The sequence below is a fragment of the Schistocerca nitens genome, chromosome 1 (genome assembly GCF_023898315.1).
Source record: "Schistocerca nitens isolate TAMUIC-IGC-003100 chromosome 1, iqSchNite1.1, whole genome shotgun sequence".
In the NCBI taxonomy this organism is placed as follows: Eukaryota; Metazoa; Arthropoda; class Insecta; order Orthoptera; family Acrididae; genus Schistocerca; species Schistocerca nitens.
This window is the reverse complement of record NC_064614.1, coordinates 1017040205-1017057190: the sequence shown is the minus strand read 5'-3', so window position 1 is coordinate 1017057190 and position 16986 is coordinate 1017040205. Positions and strand designations below refer to the sequence as shown.

General features: G+C 42.8%; 1 long non-coding RNA gene across 1 annotated transcript in view; it reads left to right on the top strand.

The window, feature by feature from the left end:
- LOC126196224 (uncharacterized) overlaps positions 1 to 16986 on the top strand; it is a 571732-nt gene that overhangs the window by 362865 nt on the left and 191881 nt on the right. The gene's annotated exons all lie outside the window — the stretch shown is intronic.

Here is a 16986-nt window from a genome sequence, read left to right as displayed (position 1 = left end):
AAGTCGTGACGGAGCGTCCGTGGAGCACCACAGTCAACCTTCCAAGTTGCAAAACCTACCAGTTTCTCGCAGCCTTTGTTGTACGTGTGTTCTCCTCGTCCAGAGTTTTTAAATTCCAAGGCATGTCGACCGGCCACCGTGTCGTCCTCTGGCGTACGGCGTAATGCAGATACGCTGTTAAGGAGCGTGTGGTCAGCACACTGCTGTGTCAGCCGTTTCCCGGATTTTACAGACCTTGGAGCTGCGCTGCTCCTTATTAAGTAGCTCTTCAATAGGCGTCACGAGTCGGAGTGCATCCCGTACTATTGTTCCCACCAAGGAAAAATCCTCGGCAGTATCGGGAGTGGAACGCCCCGGGTCGTCCACGTTGCAGCCATCTGCTCTGACCACTTAGCTACATCAGCGGACAGCCTTTGGTGTATTTAGACTATAGCGGTATGTGATTTTAACCAGCAGGAACTGATGACGGTGCCCTCTTCTTAGATTGTGTTTGTGACCGTGAAGAGGAATATTTGAAAATGGTCCGATCTTCTAACTTATTTTATATCCTAACAATACATTTCGGACATTGCCTCCTTATCAGTATCTACTAATTACCCTCTAAAACGGCAGGAGATTGGAATAGGAAATTTGAATCATCGTGTAAGCTACAAAGTATTGTCCATATGTGAAAAGGTTAATAATCATCTATTTTCGTTTTACAGCAGTGCTCCTGTTCGATGCCTTGCCTGCTCTTAACCATCCTATATGTTTATTGTTTGTTTCATTTACAGGTAAGAAAACGTGATCAACTTCAGACTAAGGTAATGAGGATCAGCAACGACCCTGCCTACAGTCGGTGTTCGGTGTTAACCACTAATTAGCAGTTCGACTTGTAAGTAGAAACAATTATATTACTGGTGTCGAGTCAGTGTCCTTAAAACTTTAATAATTCGCTTAATATTCTAAATGCAATGGAAATTACATTTTGTTGTGAAGTTATGCTCCGGCAAGTAGTTAACTAATTTATTTCTTGCTTTATGTATCAATATTTTGTAGCTCGAATATCGTCTGAATTAACTTCGTAATTTTCTTAATACATTCTTCGGGAATATATAGTGAATGTGGAAAGGCAAATACATGGGCTCTCCGTATGAATTTTGTCGACAAAAGCCGCGTCGCTTGGGTTCAAAACGATAATAAAGTCAGAGCAGAAAGAAGATAATACATTTTCGTTGTTACAGCTGTGCTCTGAGTAACGTGAATGTAAAGATGACGCGTAGAGATACATGATACCGAATGCTTAGTACAAATGAAAGTACGAGAGGATTTTAAAAATTACGTTACCATTTATTATTAACGGCTGAGTAACTTTTATTTAATGCTAGTGTGCAGTACTTGACACACTCTTTCAACGTAGCCACGAAGTTCTGTACGCAACGGATGGAGAATTCTATCGGTCATTCAATTCGTCGACGACAGAAATCCGCTCCTTGGTCACAGAACCATTCGAGAACCGCTGTGTGAACGTTCTTATAGTCGGAAAAACGGAGGTGGCTGAGAATCTGTTCCTCGATATCCTAGATATTATCGTCTGTGGCCCATGTCGATGGCGTTCCTTCCCGACCAGCAGTATCCAAGTTTCGGCAGCCTTGGTAAAATTGTTGATATCGTTTCACTGCGGTTTGACGCGACGCTGCTAGAATTTCACGGTGAATCTGTGTGAAATTTAGAAGTTTCGCCCATAACAATCATACTGTCACACGTACTTCAACATCGGAGTATGTTTCCACCTGCCACGCCACTTTATTCGCACACCGTGGTGCGCTTGTTGTCTGTACCGCAGCAGATTTGTGTTTGTAGTGATCCTAGAATATATAATGTATTCTGACACTGGGCAGTATTGTTGCGCAAGCGAGGGACGACACATGTAACTTGATTTCTGAAGCCCCTTCGTAATATCTGATACACTTTAAGTAACAGCAATAGAGCTGCTTACGTTCTGTAGTGTTACCTTTCAGTTTGCCTTTAGGTCCCGCCGAATACAATAGTCAATAACCGGGCGAATGCTAAGTGAGTAGTTGCAAAGCCTCGCTATCATGTTCACTACGTCGGTTCGGAGTGGTCACTATTTAGAGATCTTTTTGGCTGTAATCTTTCTTTATGGCTGTATTTGCGACTTATTGTCTTCACGCATCCTCACAGGTTTCCTCATCAAACGCGAAAACAGCCGACAGCGCACGACAGTGTAACTGGAAAAGGGAGAGTGAATTCGAAGCTGTTTTCATCTGGAGTATTTTGAACGGACAGTGCGGACAGTACTGTTCTTTCTAGTACAAAGTCAGTCTGCGGTCTGCTTATTGTGCCGGATCCTTGCGGTTCCTTTCCGACTGTTCATCCACCGAAATTGCATTCCACGCGGGATGGGAGCACCGTTGCCTCGGAGGCGCCTGCCCTTAGCGCAGATTTTGCTCCAAACGGGTACCAAATTGTTGTCAGGGAATGCGCCAGTACTGTAAGGAGAGGAGCAGGCGGCGAGGAAGGCACGGGAGGGAAGAGGGCAATTTCCTGCAGCGCCGCCGGCCGGAGAAGCGGATGGTACTATGGCGGCGAGGGGGGAGGGGAGGGGAGGGGGAGGGGGAGGTGGCGGCACGCCCACGGCGAGACGACGCCGCCTCCAGAGTGTCTGCAAAGTAAATTCTGCAGGCCTGGAACACGCTTTGAAGTTGACCCCGCACCTAACTACACTCATGTTGGGAAGAAAACAGAACACCTTGAACGACTACAGGTTGCTCGCTCATATTCACAGGACAGGTACATCAGTATGTTGAGCAGAAATGATTAACATTTGAACCGTTTCGCCCCGTGGGTTCAGCGTCAACATCGGTATCGTGGCGCAACATCACCTACCGGTTAAATGTGCTGTGGCTCTCGGTGTCGCTGTAAACCGAAGGTAGTGGATCAGTGTGACTTGAGCAGACTATCTCTAGTCGCTGAAAGTGTTCTGTTTTTTTTTTTTTTTTTTCTGAACATGAGTGTATGTATTCAACATTCAGTGGAATCTCACTGATTAAGGTCGAGATTATGGCGCTGCTAACGCAACAGGTCCACACATGTGAACAGTACCGACCCGTCAGTTTCATAAGTCAGGGTTGCGAAATATTGACGACAGTTAATTACAGAAGCGTGAAATAACTGGTAGAAGCTGATCCTGGGGAGATCTCTACAACCTGTCTTAGAACATACAGTAGGTTGAGGAACGGCAAGATCTATGTTCATAGCAATTGTAGATCTAGGGAAAGGTTTTTACGATATTGACTGGAATACACTCTTTGAAATTCTGAAAGTGGCAGCGATGAAATGCAGGGAGTGAAAGGTTTTCTACATCCTGCACAGAAATCAGACTACAGATAAGAGCGTCGAAGGGCATGAGAGATAAGTAAGTCAGACAGAATTGTAGCCTATCACAGAGTCAGTCTATCTGTACAATGAACAAGCAGTGGACAGATCTGGAAATTTAATTAAAGCTCATGTAGAAAGAATGAAACCTTTGAGGCTTGCCGGTGCCTTTGCACAGAAAGCAAAGGACTTGGAAGAGCGCTTGAACGAAAGTGATAGTGTCTCGAAAAGAGACTGCACGAGGAACATCAACTAAACTAAAGTGAGGTTGATGAAATGCCGGCCGGAGTGGCCGAGCGGTTCTAGGCGCTTCAGTCTGGAACCGCGCGACCGCTACGGTCGCAGGTTCGAAACCTGCCTCGGGCATGGATGTGTGTGATGTCCTTATGTTAGTTGGGTTTAAGTAGTTCTAAGTGTTAGGGGACTGATGACTTCAGATGTTAAGTCTCATAGTGCTCAGAGCCAGAGCCGTTGATGAAATGTCGAATCCAAACAGGCGGCGCTGAGTGATTTAGGTTAGGGAATGAGACACCAAAAAGTAATGCATATGTTTTTTGTGCGCAGCAAAATGCCTGAAGATGGCCGAAGTAGAGAGAAAATAAAATGTGGAGTGGTAATAGCAAGAAGAGCATTTCTGAGACAAAGAAATATGTTCATATTGAATCTAAATTTAAATTTTAGAAAAAAATTTTCTGGGCATATGTTGAGTGTCGCCTTGCATGAGAGTGAAACGTAGACGATAAGCAGTTCAGACAAGGAGAGAATGTAAGTTTTGCAATTGTGGTACTACAGTAGAATGCTGAAGGTAAAATGCATAAAGCGGATTACGAAAGAGAAGGTATTGAATCGAATAGGGGACAAAATAAACTGATAGCACTGTTTGACTTAAAAAAGAGATCGATTGAGTAGATGCTTCCTGAGGCATCAAGAAATTCCTAGTTTGATGATGGAGGAAATGGGGGGAGGTAAAAATTGTAAAGGAAGGCCAAAGTTTCAATTCAGTTAGCGCAAGCTCAAATGGATGTAATTGTAAGGTGCAGCATTTATGAGAAGAATAGAGGTTTCCGTGGGATAGACTAATGTGGGAAGTTGGATCGAATTAGTTTTCGGATGGTAGTCCATAAAATAAACTTACCACTTGTAAAGGGGTATATGTCAACAGAACACAATAAAACATTAACTATCTTCCTTCTAAAATACGGGAGAAGTAATTTAGAAAGATTCAAAATTACATTTTCACGCAAAATGGAACATAATAAATAGAAATAATAAATAACCGAGCACACTAGTTAGCAACATATTTCAAACAATGCAGCTAAATTACGTCACAAGGAAGACGCGCATTCGGTCACAAAAATATTAGTACACTCATATTGCATTCAGACACGTAAAAATAGATCATAGCACATAGTCACACTGCAAACAAGCGAGAAAGTGGAAGAAAGTGGGATACTAAAGTACTGAGTAAAGATGAGGTGCTTTTGAAGTTCTCTAAGGCTATAGATATTGCGATAATGCGTGAGAGGGTGTTGAGTTCCAGCAAATCGTTCCTTAGTGCCTCATTAAAAACTGGTGCACTGAAAAAGACAGTCCTGAGAAAGACCCTGTAACTGCACTACCTATTCTCGGTACATTTGACCACACTTCTTGTGATTCTCAGTACATTTTACCATACTTTTTGTGATTCTAGGTACATTTGACCATACTTTTTATGACAGATAAAAAGTTTGTGAGAGGCGGAGGCCACATGTATCTGGCAGCAGAGATATGAGCACCAACGTAGGCACATAGATCATGGATGTAGCTGAAATGAAAAAGCTAAGAAGAATTTGTGGCGTCACCAGAGCCAATAGGAGCAGAAACGAGAGAATAAGATGAAGCGTGTAAGTGACTCAGATGTTGAAGAAGGTTCAAGAGAGAAGACTGTAACGGTATGGACATGTCGTGAGAAGCAACGAAACCTATGTTCGCGATATGGTAGTGAATGATGGCGCAAGAAAACGAAGGCGAAGAAGAAGATTGATAGATTGTGTACTCGAGGACTTGAGGGGAACTGTCTGAGGCAAACATCGACCACATGTGACTGGAAAAAGACGAAGGTAAGAAGAAGAAGAAGAAGAAAATAAAAAGAAGAAGAAGATGATGATGATGATGCAGATAGGCATATGGAGTATTTACAATACTCCACTCCCAGGTAGAGAGCTGCCCTCTGATAATTTACGGCTGTTTTAACTAAATAAAGCATTCTGCTGAATAAATTTGAAGTATGATTATTGAACGAGATCAGAATGAAAATATTTAACATCTTTGAGTAACGTAACAGCAGCTTGTACACTCATAATCTCCTGGACTGGCACTTTCCAGGATGTGGGATAGTGAGAAATAGAGGAAAAGGGGTAGCAATTGCAAATAAAGGCAAGAAAAATAAAACTGAATGTCTCGGATACTTAATATTCCTCCATCTTGAAATGCATAGACTCCTACAGCTAACACTTCCTAGTGAAATAACAGGGAGCAGGGAGACGTACACACCGAGGAAGAAATAACTTATGATTCTGGCAATAAAGATGATTATTTAAGATGTACAAAGTCAAAACTGCCATGTTAGCTGCCAAGATTTGATGATAGGTCGTCACTTTTGCTAACTGATAAAATAATACTAAAGCGAGCAGTGTATGGAATACCCTTATATTTGCAGCCACGTGAGCTGTTAGTTACATCACTAGTCAGCCAATTATTCAGTTTTATGCAGTAGAAAGATCAAATATCTGTTTGGAGGAAAAACAAACATGTGAATAAACATAACGATTAAAAAAGTAGAATCCGCTCTTCCCTTAAGTATAAATAAATGGAAACAGAAAATTCAATAAACACACATTGAATTAACAACTTCACCAGTAGCATTCGTTTTGAGGTTAATAAATCTGTTCCATTGCATTAGTGTTATAAGTAAAATACATTTTCTGATTGAATAGCCTTTTGATTAACGTCAAAGAGAATGCGCTTTTTGCAACTTTGTTCTCAGCGCTTATTTCCGTGTTACTCAACCGTTTCTTTTTAATTTTAAACGTAGTTATTTAGTTTATGATATGTTTTCTATACATCATAAAGAGCTTTGACCGCTTGTAATACGATAAACACTTTTATTTGAAACCTTAAGCATCTCCTTTGACATGTTCATATCGCATTCGTTATAAATATTACTGTAAATCTCTGCAGGTTTGCAAAGAACTCCCAGGCAGCAGTTTGAGTGATATTCATACTGTTTTAATAACATATCTGGTATATGCATCCGTCCTGACTGTGTACAACCCTTGTATGTCAGCAAGTCCCAATTTACTGTCTTATTTTTTACATTCACGGTGTTGTGTCTAGACAAGACAGCCTAGACACAATGAGAGGAAGCCGAAAGGCACGCGCTTAAACTCACGCAGGCTGGCGTGAGGTCTGGAACAGGATACGTAATGAATGCTATAAAGAAAAGTACGTAGCTTCTGGAATACTTAACTTTAATCCACAATTGTAGAACATCGCTCTTGATGATACATGTTATAACCACAATATATATAGCAAAGGATTATGGCGCCTTGCTAGGTCGTAGCAATTGTAGCTGAAGGCTATGCTAACTATCGTCTCGGCAAATGAGAGCGTATTTGTCAGTGAACCATTGCTATGAACGTCGGCTGTACAACTGGGCGAGTGCCAGGACGTCTCTCTAGACCTGCCGTGTGGTGGCGCTCGGTCTGCTATCACTGACAGTGGCGACACGCGGGTCCGCCGTATACTAACGGACCGCGGCCGATTTAAAGGCTACCACCTAGCAAGTGTGGTGTCTGGCGGTGACACCACACACGGATCACGCAGAATGCGGCTCATTTATTCTTAATTCACATGATCTGCAAGTGACGCCATTTTAACACACAGGATATTTCTTATTTCCCATTGCAAACTACTAACACATCTGTAGGAGGCGGGATAGATAATGATTTGAATGGAGACCCAAATCTGGAGTTAATTTCCATACTATAGCAATAAAAACGTAAAGAAAAAGCGGTTCTGTCTCTCTCGTGAGCGGAAAGAGCTATAGTAGTTCACCCTCTGTTGCTCTGGTAATTACTTGTTTAACCAGCTAGATGTCCGCTCCCGGTAGCTGAGTGGTCAGCGCGACAGAATGTCAATCCTAAGGGCGCGGGTTCGATTCCCGACTGGGTCGGATATTTTCTCCGCTCGGAGACTGGGTGTTGTGTTTCCTAATCATCATCATTTCATCCCCAGCGACGCGCAGGTCGCCGAAGTGGCGTCAACTCGAAAGACCTGCCCCCGGCGAACGGTCTAACCGACGGGAGGCCCTAGCCACATGACATTTACATTTACCAGCTAGATCATAATAATGCCATTATTTATTGTGTTACGTTACACTTCATTACACATTCTTCCACTGATTCCCCCTCCCCGCCACCATGCAAAAAAATGTCGTGTTCCACTGCTTCAATAGCGGTGAGCAATGGACATTGTTAGCACATTAATTATTTGGTTAGAAGTATAATAATTTTCCAAAATTGTTAAGGCTTTCGTGGCCACTTGTTGACAAACTGCCTATTGGCTTTTGTCTCGGGTTCTTCAGCCGACGTTCATCTAATGATTTTTCTGACGTTTCGCCAGCACGAGTGGCTGGCATTGTCAAAACTTCACCCTTCATTGCCGGTGGTGAACTGGAGCAGAGCTCGCGGCCGCAGGCTATATGTACCTGGCGCGCCAACGTCCGAGGGCTTCTCCGCGGTCATTTCCGGTGCGGTTCTCCTCTTGCTACCTGCGACGGTCGTTCGCTGCAGTACGGGAAGCCGTGATCCGTTTACCTTAAAGCTTTCCTCTTTCTTGTTCAAACTGTTCGCGTGTTTTTGTATTTCTACAGCTTATCTGAACAAGCGCGTGTGATAGTGCTTCTCTACAGCCAGAACTTCCGTGTCGGCGGATTTTATTACGTGGTCGGTCTCATTCAGTGCGTGCTCTGCCACGGCCGTTTTCTCCACCTGCCCCAACCTGCAATGTCGCTTATGCTCTTTGATCCTGGTGTTAATTGATCGACCAGTCATTCCGACATAAACTTTTCCGCATGTGGATGGTATACGGTATATTCCCAACATTGCAAGTGGGTCTCTTTTCTCCTTCGCCGATCTAAGACACTCTTTGATCTTCCTTGTCGGTTTGAAAATCGTCTTTACGCCATGTTTGCGCAATATACGGCCGATTCTGTCAGTCAATCTGGGAATGTATGGCAGAAAGGCCACTTCGCCGAGTGTTTGGCTCTGTTTACACTTCTAATATAATTTGTGGAGTACCCATTGCTCCTCAGAACAGTTTCCAGGTGTTGCATTTCTCGTTTGAGGTGTTGCGGCTCACATATTCGTCCTGCGCTCGTTACGAGCGTACTAATCATGCCTCTTTTCTGGCTCGGGTGGTGGTTTGACAGTTTGTGCAGGTATCGGTCCGTGTGTGTCGGTTTTCGATACATGCTGTGTCCCAGGTTTTCGCCGTCCCTTGTGACCAGCACATCTACAAATGGCGGTTTCTTGTCCTTTTCTATTTCCATGGTAAATGTTATGTTGGCATGGAGGCTGTTCAATTGTCTTAGGACGTCACCGAGCTGTTCTTCACCATGGCTCCACACCACGAAAGTATCATCGACGTACCTGTACCACACCTTAGGTTTGCAAGTCGCCAAGTCCATTGCCTGTGCTTCGAATTGTTCCATGAAGAAGTTGGCCACCACTGGACTAAGAGGACTACCCATGGCGACGCCTTCCAGCTGTTCATAGAAATCGCCATTCCAAGTGAAATAGCTCGTGGTGAGACATGCATGGAAGAGCTTTTTGATGTCTTGCGGGAAAATGGAACCGATGTGCTCCAGAGCGTCACTGAGTGGCACTTTCGTAAATAACGAAACAACATCAAAGCTGATCAGGATGTCGTTTGGTGCAAGTTTCAGTTTCTTTAGCTTCTCAATGAAACTTTCACCAGAAAAATCATTAGATGAAGGTCGGCCGAAGAACCCGAGACAGAAGCCAATAGATAATAATTATCGTTGACAGAGAGTGTCAACAGCGAACAAACATAGCATTTGGATTTTTTGTGGTCTGTGACTACAATTAAAGATTAATAATATAAACTATTATATTATTAATGCAATAAATATAGTAACTATGAAGCAGAAATGTATTGTCAATTGGTGGCAAAATAGATACGACAGTTCATTTTATTTCGTAGTTCATATTCCGAAAAATAATGTGATAATATACAGCATTTCAACACGATTAATTAGGCATATTACAGTTTTTTCATTCGTTTCAGTTTCACTGTAATATAATCAAAACGTCTAATCGACTATTGAAATGTTTGAGACAGTAATTCGTAGACAGACTTCGCAAGCGGTGTAAATGAATCAGTATCTCCCGAACGGTCAACGGAAAAAAAAAAAAACTTCCACGCATTTTAGTAGGAACAAAGGGTGATGGCCTTTTGCTAGTCACGCAGTGAGGCGACCTTCACCCTTCCTCCCTTGGTAGCCGATTTGAATTCATCGATATTCACCTAGCTGAACAGAGGCAGTCCTGAACCACTAATCTGCAATTCGAACCGCTGTTTCGGAAATAAGAAGGCTACGGCCAATCCCCAATGTGATACCCGTCTTAGTGGTTATCTTTCCTCGAAGAGGCACGTTTTTTCTAAGGCAAATCCCTCTTGTGGTCTTGCTGCAAATCACCATGCTAAACGTATCTACTCTCGATATCCATATCTGTGATACACATGCAAACACGCGCTGTATCCCGTGCAAAATTGGTAGGTCCAGTTACTTGCATATATGTGACGACAGTCGATACATGAGTGTCGTTACAGAAAACTAGTCACTAACCTGGTCATAATGCTCTTCATACTTCTGTGAACTTTGAGGACTGTCGGTAATGCTCGAAATATCGCGTTACGTTCTGCACGTGAACAAACACTTCTTAATGCAGTCTTACCATTGCTTTTGTTATGTATCGTCTCTTAAATTTATTATGTATATAATGAAGTGTCGAAAGAGACAGAAAACTTCTTTTTTCGCATATTTCATTTAATCGGATAGGTTACTATTACTCATAGTGATATGTGCAAGGAGCCGGCCGCGGTGGTCTCGCGGTTCTAGGCGCGCAGTCCGGAACCGCGCGACTGCTACGGTCGCAGGTTCGAATCCTGCCTCGGGCATGGATGTGTGTGATGTCCTTAGGTTAGTTAGGTTTAAGTAGTTCTAAGTTCTAGGGGACTGATGACCACAGCTGTTAAGTCCCATAGTGCTCAGAGCCATTTGAGCCATATGTGCAAGGAAATATTTCATTTTCCGCAAAATAGATTCGCATTGGGTGAAAGTATAGAGAAATGTTTTAAAAATTATCAAACCTGTATCGAAAAGCATTCAGGAAATTGTTTGCAGTGTACTAATCAGCGTTGCCCTGAATTCTTCCGCGACTGATATAAGTCAGATGTAACTGAATGGTCCGGTGGATGAAAGTGCTAACACTAAATTTAGTAGGGATTAAATTGCTCATATCATTACTGTGTTTTCGAATTCGCCACTTACTGGTAACCTATAGATACGTATATACCGCTAGGAAGAACTGACAGTAAGTTAATTGTTTTACCTTAATATATCTACGTTCTTGCCTTTGAACTTAACCTGACATACGCTGATAAGTAAAACATTATAATCAATGCCACTGCGGCGTTGGATGCCGCCTTATGGCGTCGCGGGAAATTGACGCGGTAGCAAAACTAAGTAAGCGAAGCATATACGCCGGGGGATCACCCTAGCGAAGATATGGGCTGCAAATGGGGAAATCCGTTGAGATAAGCGACTTTGACAAAGGCCAGCTTATTATTACGTAGAACCTGTGAACGAGTATCTCGAAAACGGCGAAGCTGGTCGAATGTTCACGTGCTACTGTCGTGTGCGTCTACGGAAAGGGGTGGAAGGACAGTGAAACTACTACAGAAGCTAAACGGTTGGACGTCCACGGCTTTTCACAGAGCGTGGGATTCGGAGACTTATCTGCTCTGTAAAATAGGAGAGATGATGAATTGTAGCATCCCTGCCGAAAGAGCACAGTGCTGGTGCACGCACGAGTGTTTCGGAGCACCGTTAATCGTACTTTGCTGAATATGGAGCTCCGCAGCAGACCACCTTTGTGTGTCCAAATGTTGATCCAACTACGTCGTCAACTGCAATTGCAATGGGCACGGGACCATTGGGATTCGACCGTCGATCAATGGAAACGTGTCGGCTCTTCGAGTGAATCACAATTTTGCTACACTAGGTCGATGGTCGTCTCCAAAAACGCCTTCATCAAGGTGATCGGCGGCTCGAAATGTGCCACGCGTCACGAACACAGGCTGGTGGGAGCAGTATTATGCTATGGGAGACGTTCTCCAGCGCTTGCATAAGACCTGTGGTGGCCATCGAAGACATGCTGACAGCTGTGAACCACCTGCATCCCTTCATGCTTGATGTCTTCCCCGACGGTGACCTCATCTTTCAGCAGAATTATTGTCCGTGTCTCGGAGCCATAATCGTGCTACAGTGGTTTGAGGATCATGTCTCTGCGACCAAATTCGCCTAATGTAAATCTTATGGAACCCATCTATCGGGCGCCATCACCGTGTACTCAAATCAGGTGCCCGTTATTTACGCGAATTACATAACCTGTGCGTAGACATCTAATGCCACAGACTTCCCCAGACCTACCAACAAACTGTTGGATCCCTGATATGCAGAATCAGTGATGTGTTTCGTTCCAAAGATGGACAAACAAGCTATTAACCAGATGGTCATAATGTTTTGTCACATCAGTGTATAACATGCAATAACTGAAAATACTCCGTCGTGGGTTAGTATGTTCTTCCGTCATCACATTCAACTGCAAATATAGGAAGCAACGTGATAGCTACATCTACATACATACTGCACAAGTCATCGCATGGTGCGTGGCGGAGGGTACTCGGTACCACTACTAGTCATTACCTTTCCTGTTCCATTCGCAAACAGAGTGAGGGAAAAAAGGCAATCTATATGCCTTCGTATGAGCCCTAATTTCTCTCCTCTTTTCTTCGTTGTCCATATACGATATGTACGATGATTTTTTTTTACTGCGATCAATCTGCATTTTATATCCTCTCTACTAAAGTCATCATCAACTATTTTGCAAAATTCATGTACTAGCCTTGGTACGCATTTCGTAACCTAATTCATTCAGCATCGATGTTTTGCGAGTAATTTATCTATGTTTTATTAACTTGCTTTAATTTTGTTGATGTTTAACTTATAATCTCTTTTCAAGACACTATGTCATCCACTGAAATGTACTTCCACGTCCGTTTCTAACAATCATAGAATTAGTGTCGTTGGCAGTACTCATTTATTTTATTTTTCCGTAGTTCAGTTTTCAGATTTTTCTTTGGTTTCTTTTAATGTTTGATCAATGTACAGACTGAATATTTTGGATGTACTACCACCCACCCTCACTCCCTCAACTACTGCTTCCCTTTCACGTCCTTAGATTCTTATGATTGCAGTCTAGCTTCTGTACAAATCCATACATCTTATAAACGTGAATGTATGTACGTTACACATCTCCTGTTGAACGATTAGATCGCTTTAAACCAAACTTGGCACACCTATCATTTACTGTCTGCAAAGAATCGCTATGGGGTTAGAACAACTGTGGGGTAAGAACCACCTACCTCTGAAAAAGTTAGCGCTGAAAAAGTCTCGTAGCTCAAGTCGCTCAAATAACCATACCACATTCGTCCAGGATTTGAGTATGAGAGCACTTAATGATTTGCAGCAAACTCTACACCTAATATCAAACCTTTACGAGAATTTTTATCGGTGACACCCCCTCGCCCCCCCCCCCAAAAAAAATGAATGGGAAAAGTCAATTGTTTACGACATAATCACTGTTAATGCAGCAAAGCTGCCGAATCAGGCATGATCTTTCCATTTATTACTTCTTTAGTACTAACTCTAATTGTAACACATTTTGCAGACAGTATTCACATATACCACTGAATGCGACTGCAACAATATATCATCGTGCGACACATAGTTCAGGATGTATGACATCATAAACATTGAGCTGTGTGATAACGAAATAACTAGCCAAAACACATAATAGATACTGGTGGAATACGTGTAAAATATGTTAAATATAAGTGAATTATTTTGTGATATGTGCGTACGCGGACAAAGCCATGGGTAAAAAGCTCCTCCAAAACCCCTGAAATGATATCAGTCAAACGTGGTGTACATGTTACTTACTATCTGGTAAGAAATACTGTAGGAGTAAGAACTAGCAACGTCATATTGTGGTGGGGGTGATGACTTGTAGGAAAGTGTTGAGGAGGAAATAGGAAATAGACAAAGTGAGGCGAGGAGGAGATGGAAACATATAGGGAGAAGGAAGGCATGAGCAGAGAGAGGGTAATGGAGAAATGGACACAAAGAGAATGGGAGCAAATGGACAGAAAATCGAAAAACGAAAAAGATAGGGAGAGAGAGAGGGGGGGAAGAAAAGATGAAGAGGGAGATGGACAGAGGGGGAGAAGCACATTAATGGAGAGCAACCCCTTTGGTTGACATCCGCGGCACCCTTACAGCGCAATGGTACGTCGACGGTATTCCACGCTCCGTTTTCTTGCTCTTCATAGCAAGCTTACATTTAAGCAGGATAACGCGCGCGCCGGCCAGAGTGGCCGAGCGGTTCTAGGTGCTACAGTGTGGAACCGCGCGACCGCTACGGTCGCAGGTTCGAATCCTGCCTCGGGCATGGATGTGTGTGATGTCCTTAGGTTAGTTAGGTTTAAGTAGTTCTAAGTTCTAGGGGACTAATGACCACAGCAGTTAAGTCGCACAGTGCTCAGAGCCATTTGAACTATTTTTTGATAATGCAAGATCGCTGGATCTCTCCACAGTTGAGAACGTCTGGAACATTATGGGCGGGGCCCTCCAACCATCTCGGGATTATGACGATCTAATGTGTCAGTTGGGCAGAATTTGGCACGATATTCCTCAGGACACCCAACAACTCCATCTATCAATGCCAAGCCCAATAACTGCTTGCATAAGTGCCAGCGGTGAACCAACGCGCTATTGACTTGTTCAATTTGTGAAGCTGTTTCTTTGGAATAAATTATCCAATTTTTCTGAAGTTGCAATCAGTCTTTTGTCTGTGCATGGATTTCACGTCTACCGATTTCCGACGCATTCGGATAATTCCTTCGTGGTGCGCGGCTTTTTTTTTTTTTTTTGGCTTAGGGTATACTTGAAAACCAACTCAAATTTCAATATATAGTTTTGTTTTTGCCAAGGCTCAGTCTAGATCAATGAAAAAAAGGAGAGACTATAAAGATTTCTACTCAGATGAATAGAGGGTAACATCAACGGTAGCAGAATACGATATATCTGGAGTAGGTTTCTTTATGAGTAGGAAGGTAGGACAGATAGTCAGTTGCTTTGAACAATTCAGTGCGAGATTTATCCTCATCAGACTCGACAGCAAACCAACGTCAACAATAGTAGGTCAGGTATGCATGCCAACGCTACAAGCAAATGATGAAGCGATAGAGAAAGTATGTGAGCATATCGGACCTGTAATTCAGTACGTAAAGGGAGATGAAAATCTAATAATCATGGCAGTTAGAACGCTGTAGAAGGGGAATATCAGAAGACAGTGTTGTAGGAGAATATGGGGTCTACAGTAGGAATGAGACGGCAGAATACCTACTGTGGACTTCAAATGATAATAGCGAGAAGGAGTTATATTTGGTAACGGCACGGAGACAGGGAAAGATACCATATAGATTACATCTTTGTCAGACAGAGATTAAGGAAACAGGTGCTGGAGTGTAAGAAGTACCGAGGAGCAGAGGTAAACTCATAATAGAATTTAGTATTGATGAAGAGTAAGCTGAAATTTAAGGGAATCGTTCGAAAAAGCCAACGTTAAAAGAATTGGGATAATGGAGTACTCATAGACATGCATTTGAACTTCTCTGAGGCTGTAGAGAAAGCGATAATGAATATCACAGTAGGCGTTTCAGATAAAGAGGAATGAACATATAGGCACAAGTACCAGTGACGAAACCTTGTTAACAGAGAAATACGTACGTCGATAGATCGACGAAAGGCGGTCGCACAAAAATGCAGAGGAAAAAATAGAAATACAGAAATACAATTAATTTAGGAATGAAGTGAATTGGAAGTACGGGGAAGCTAAGGCAAAATGGCCTCATGATAAAGTGAGGAAACAGTATAAAAATGGCCATCGGAAGGACAGATTCAGCATATGCTAAAGTCAAAACAGCCTTCGGTGAATTTAGCTACAATGCAGTCAACAATAAGAGAACAAGAGTAATTCCATTGTTAAACACAGAAGAAAGAGCAGATGGGTGGAAAGATTACATTAGTCCTTATGAGAGGGCGCCATTATCTGATGAAGTCATAGACGAAGAGTCCGCCTGCTTAGCTGGGTGGCAACTTGCTTGCCTCCCATGCACTGGGTCCAGGTTCGATTCCCGGCCGGGTTGGAGATTTTCTCTGCTCGGGGACCGTGTGTTGTGTTGTCCTCATCATCGGCCGCAAGTCGCCCAATGTGGCTCCGACTGAAATAAGACTTGCACTGGACGGCCGAACCCGAATGGGACCTCCCGGCCAACAGTGCCGTACGATCATTTCACTTCATAGGCGAAGAAATGGGAGTCGATATGGATGACATGGGCGATCCAGTAATACAGACAGACTTTAACAGAGCTTTAGAGTACTTGTGATCAAATAATAGGGGAGGAGTGGATAGCAATCCTTCGGAATTTCTTAAATCATTCTGGAAGAGGCAACCAAACGACTGTTCAAGTTGGTGTATAGAATCTATGAGGCTGGAGATATAGCATCACACTTTTTGGGAGTATCATCCATACAATCCCGAAGATAGCAATGGCAGATAAGAGCGGAAACTATCGTACAGTTAGCTTAACAACTCATGTGCCAAGAAGCTGTAATGGAAGCAAGACTAAATAAAAATCAAGACAGCTACGTAGTATTTGTCGACTTAGAATAAACGTTGGACCACGTAAAATGGAACAAATTCTTCGATATTCTCAGAAAAATAGGTATTAAACTGCGAGACAAGACGGGTAACATACATTATGTACAAGAACCAAGAAGGAACAACATGAATGGAAGACCTCAAGTAAAAAAGCTGCAAGATAGAGATGCAACCTTTCTCTCATTACTAGTCTATCTGTACATCGAAGAAGCAATGACATAAATCAAAGATAGGTTCAGGAGTTGCATAAAAAATCAGGATGAAAGAATGTCAACGATAATATTTGCGGAAGGCCTTGCTGTCCTCAATGAATGCGAGGAAGAATTGTCGGACGAACTGGTAAAATAACCCAGCTCTATGACAGCCGAAGCAAGTTTACAGCTTACGGTTGCGTGATTCAAGTTGGAGGCGCGGAAATTTGGGTCTGAATCTGGCCTATTATAACTAAACAACCTTGAAAATAGTGAATTAGGAATTA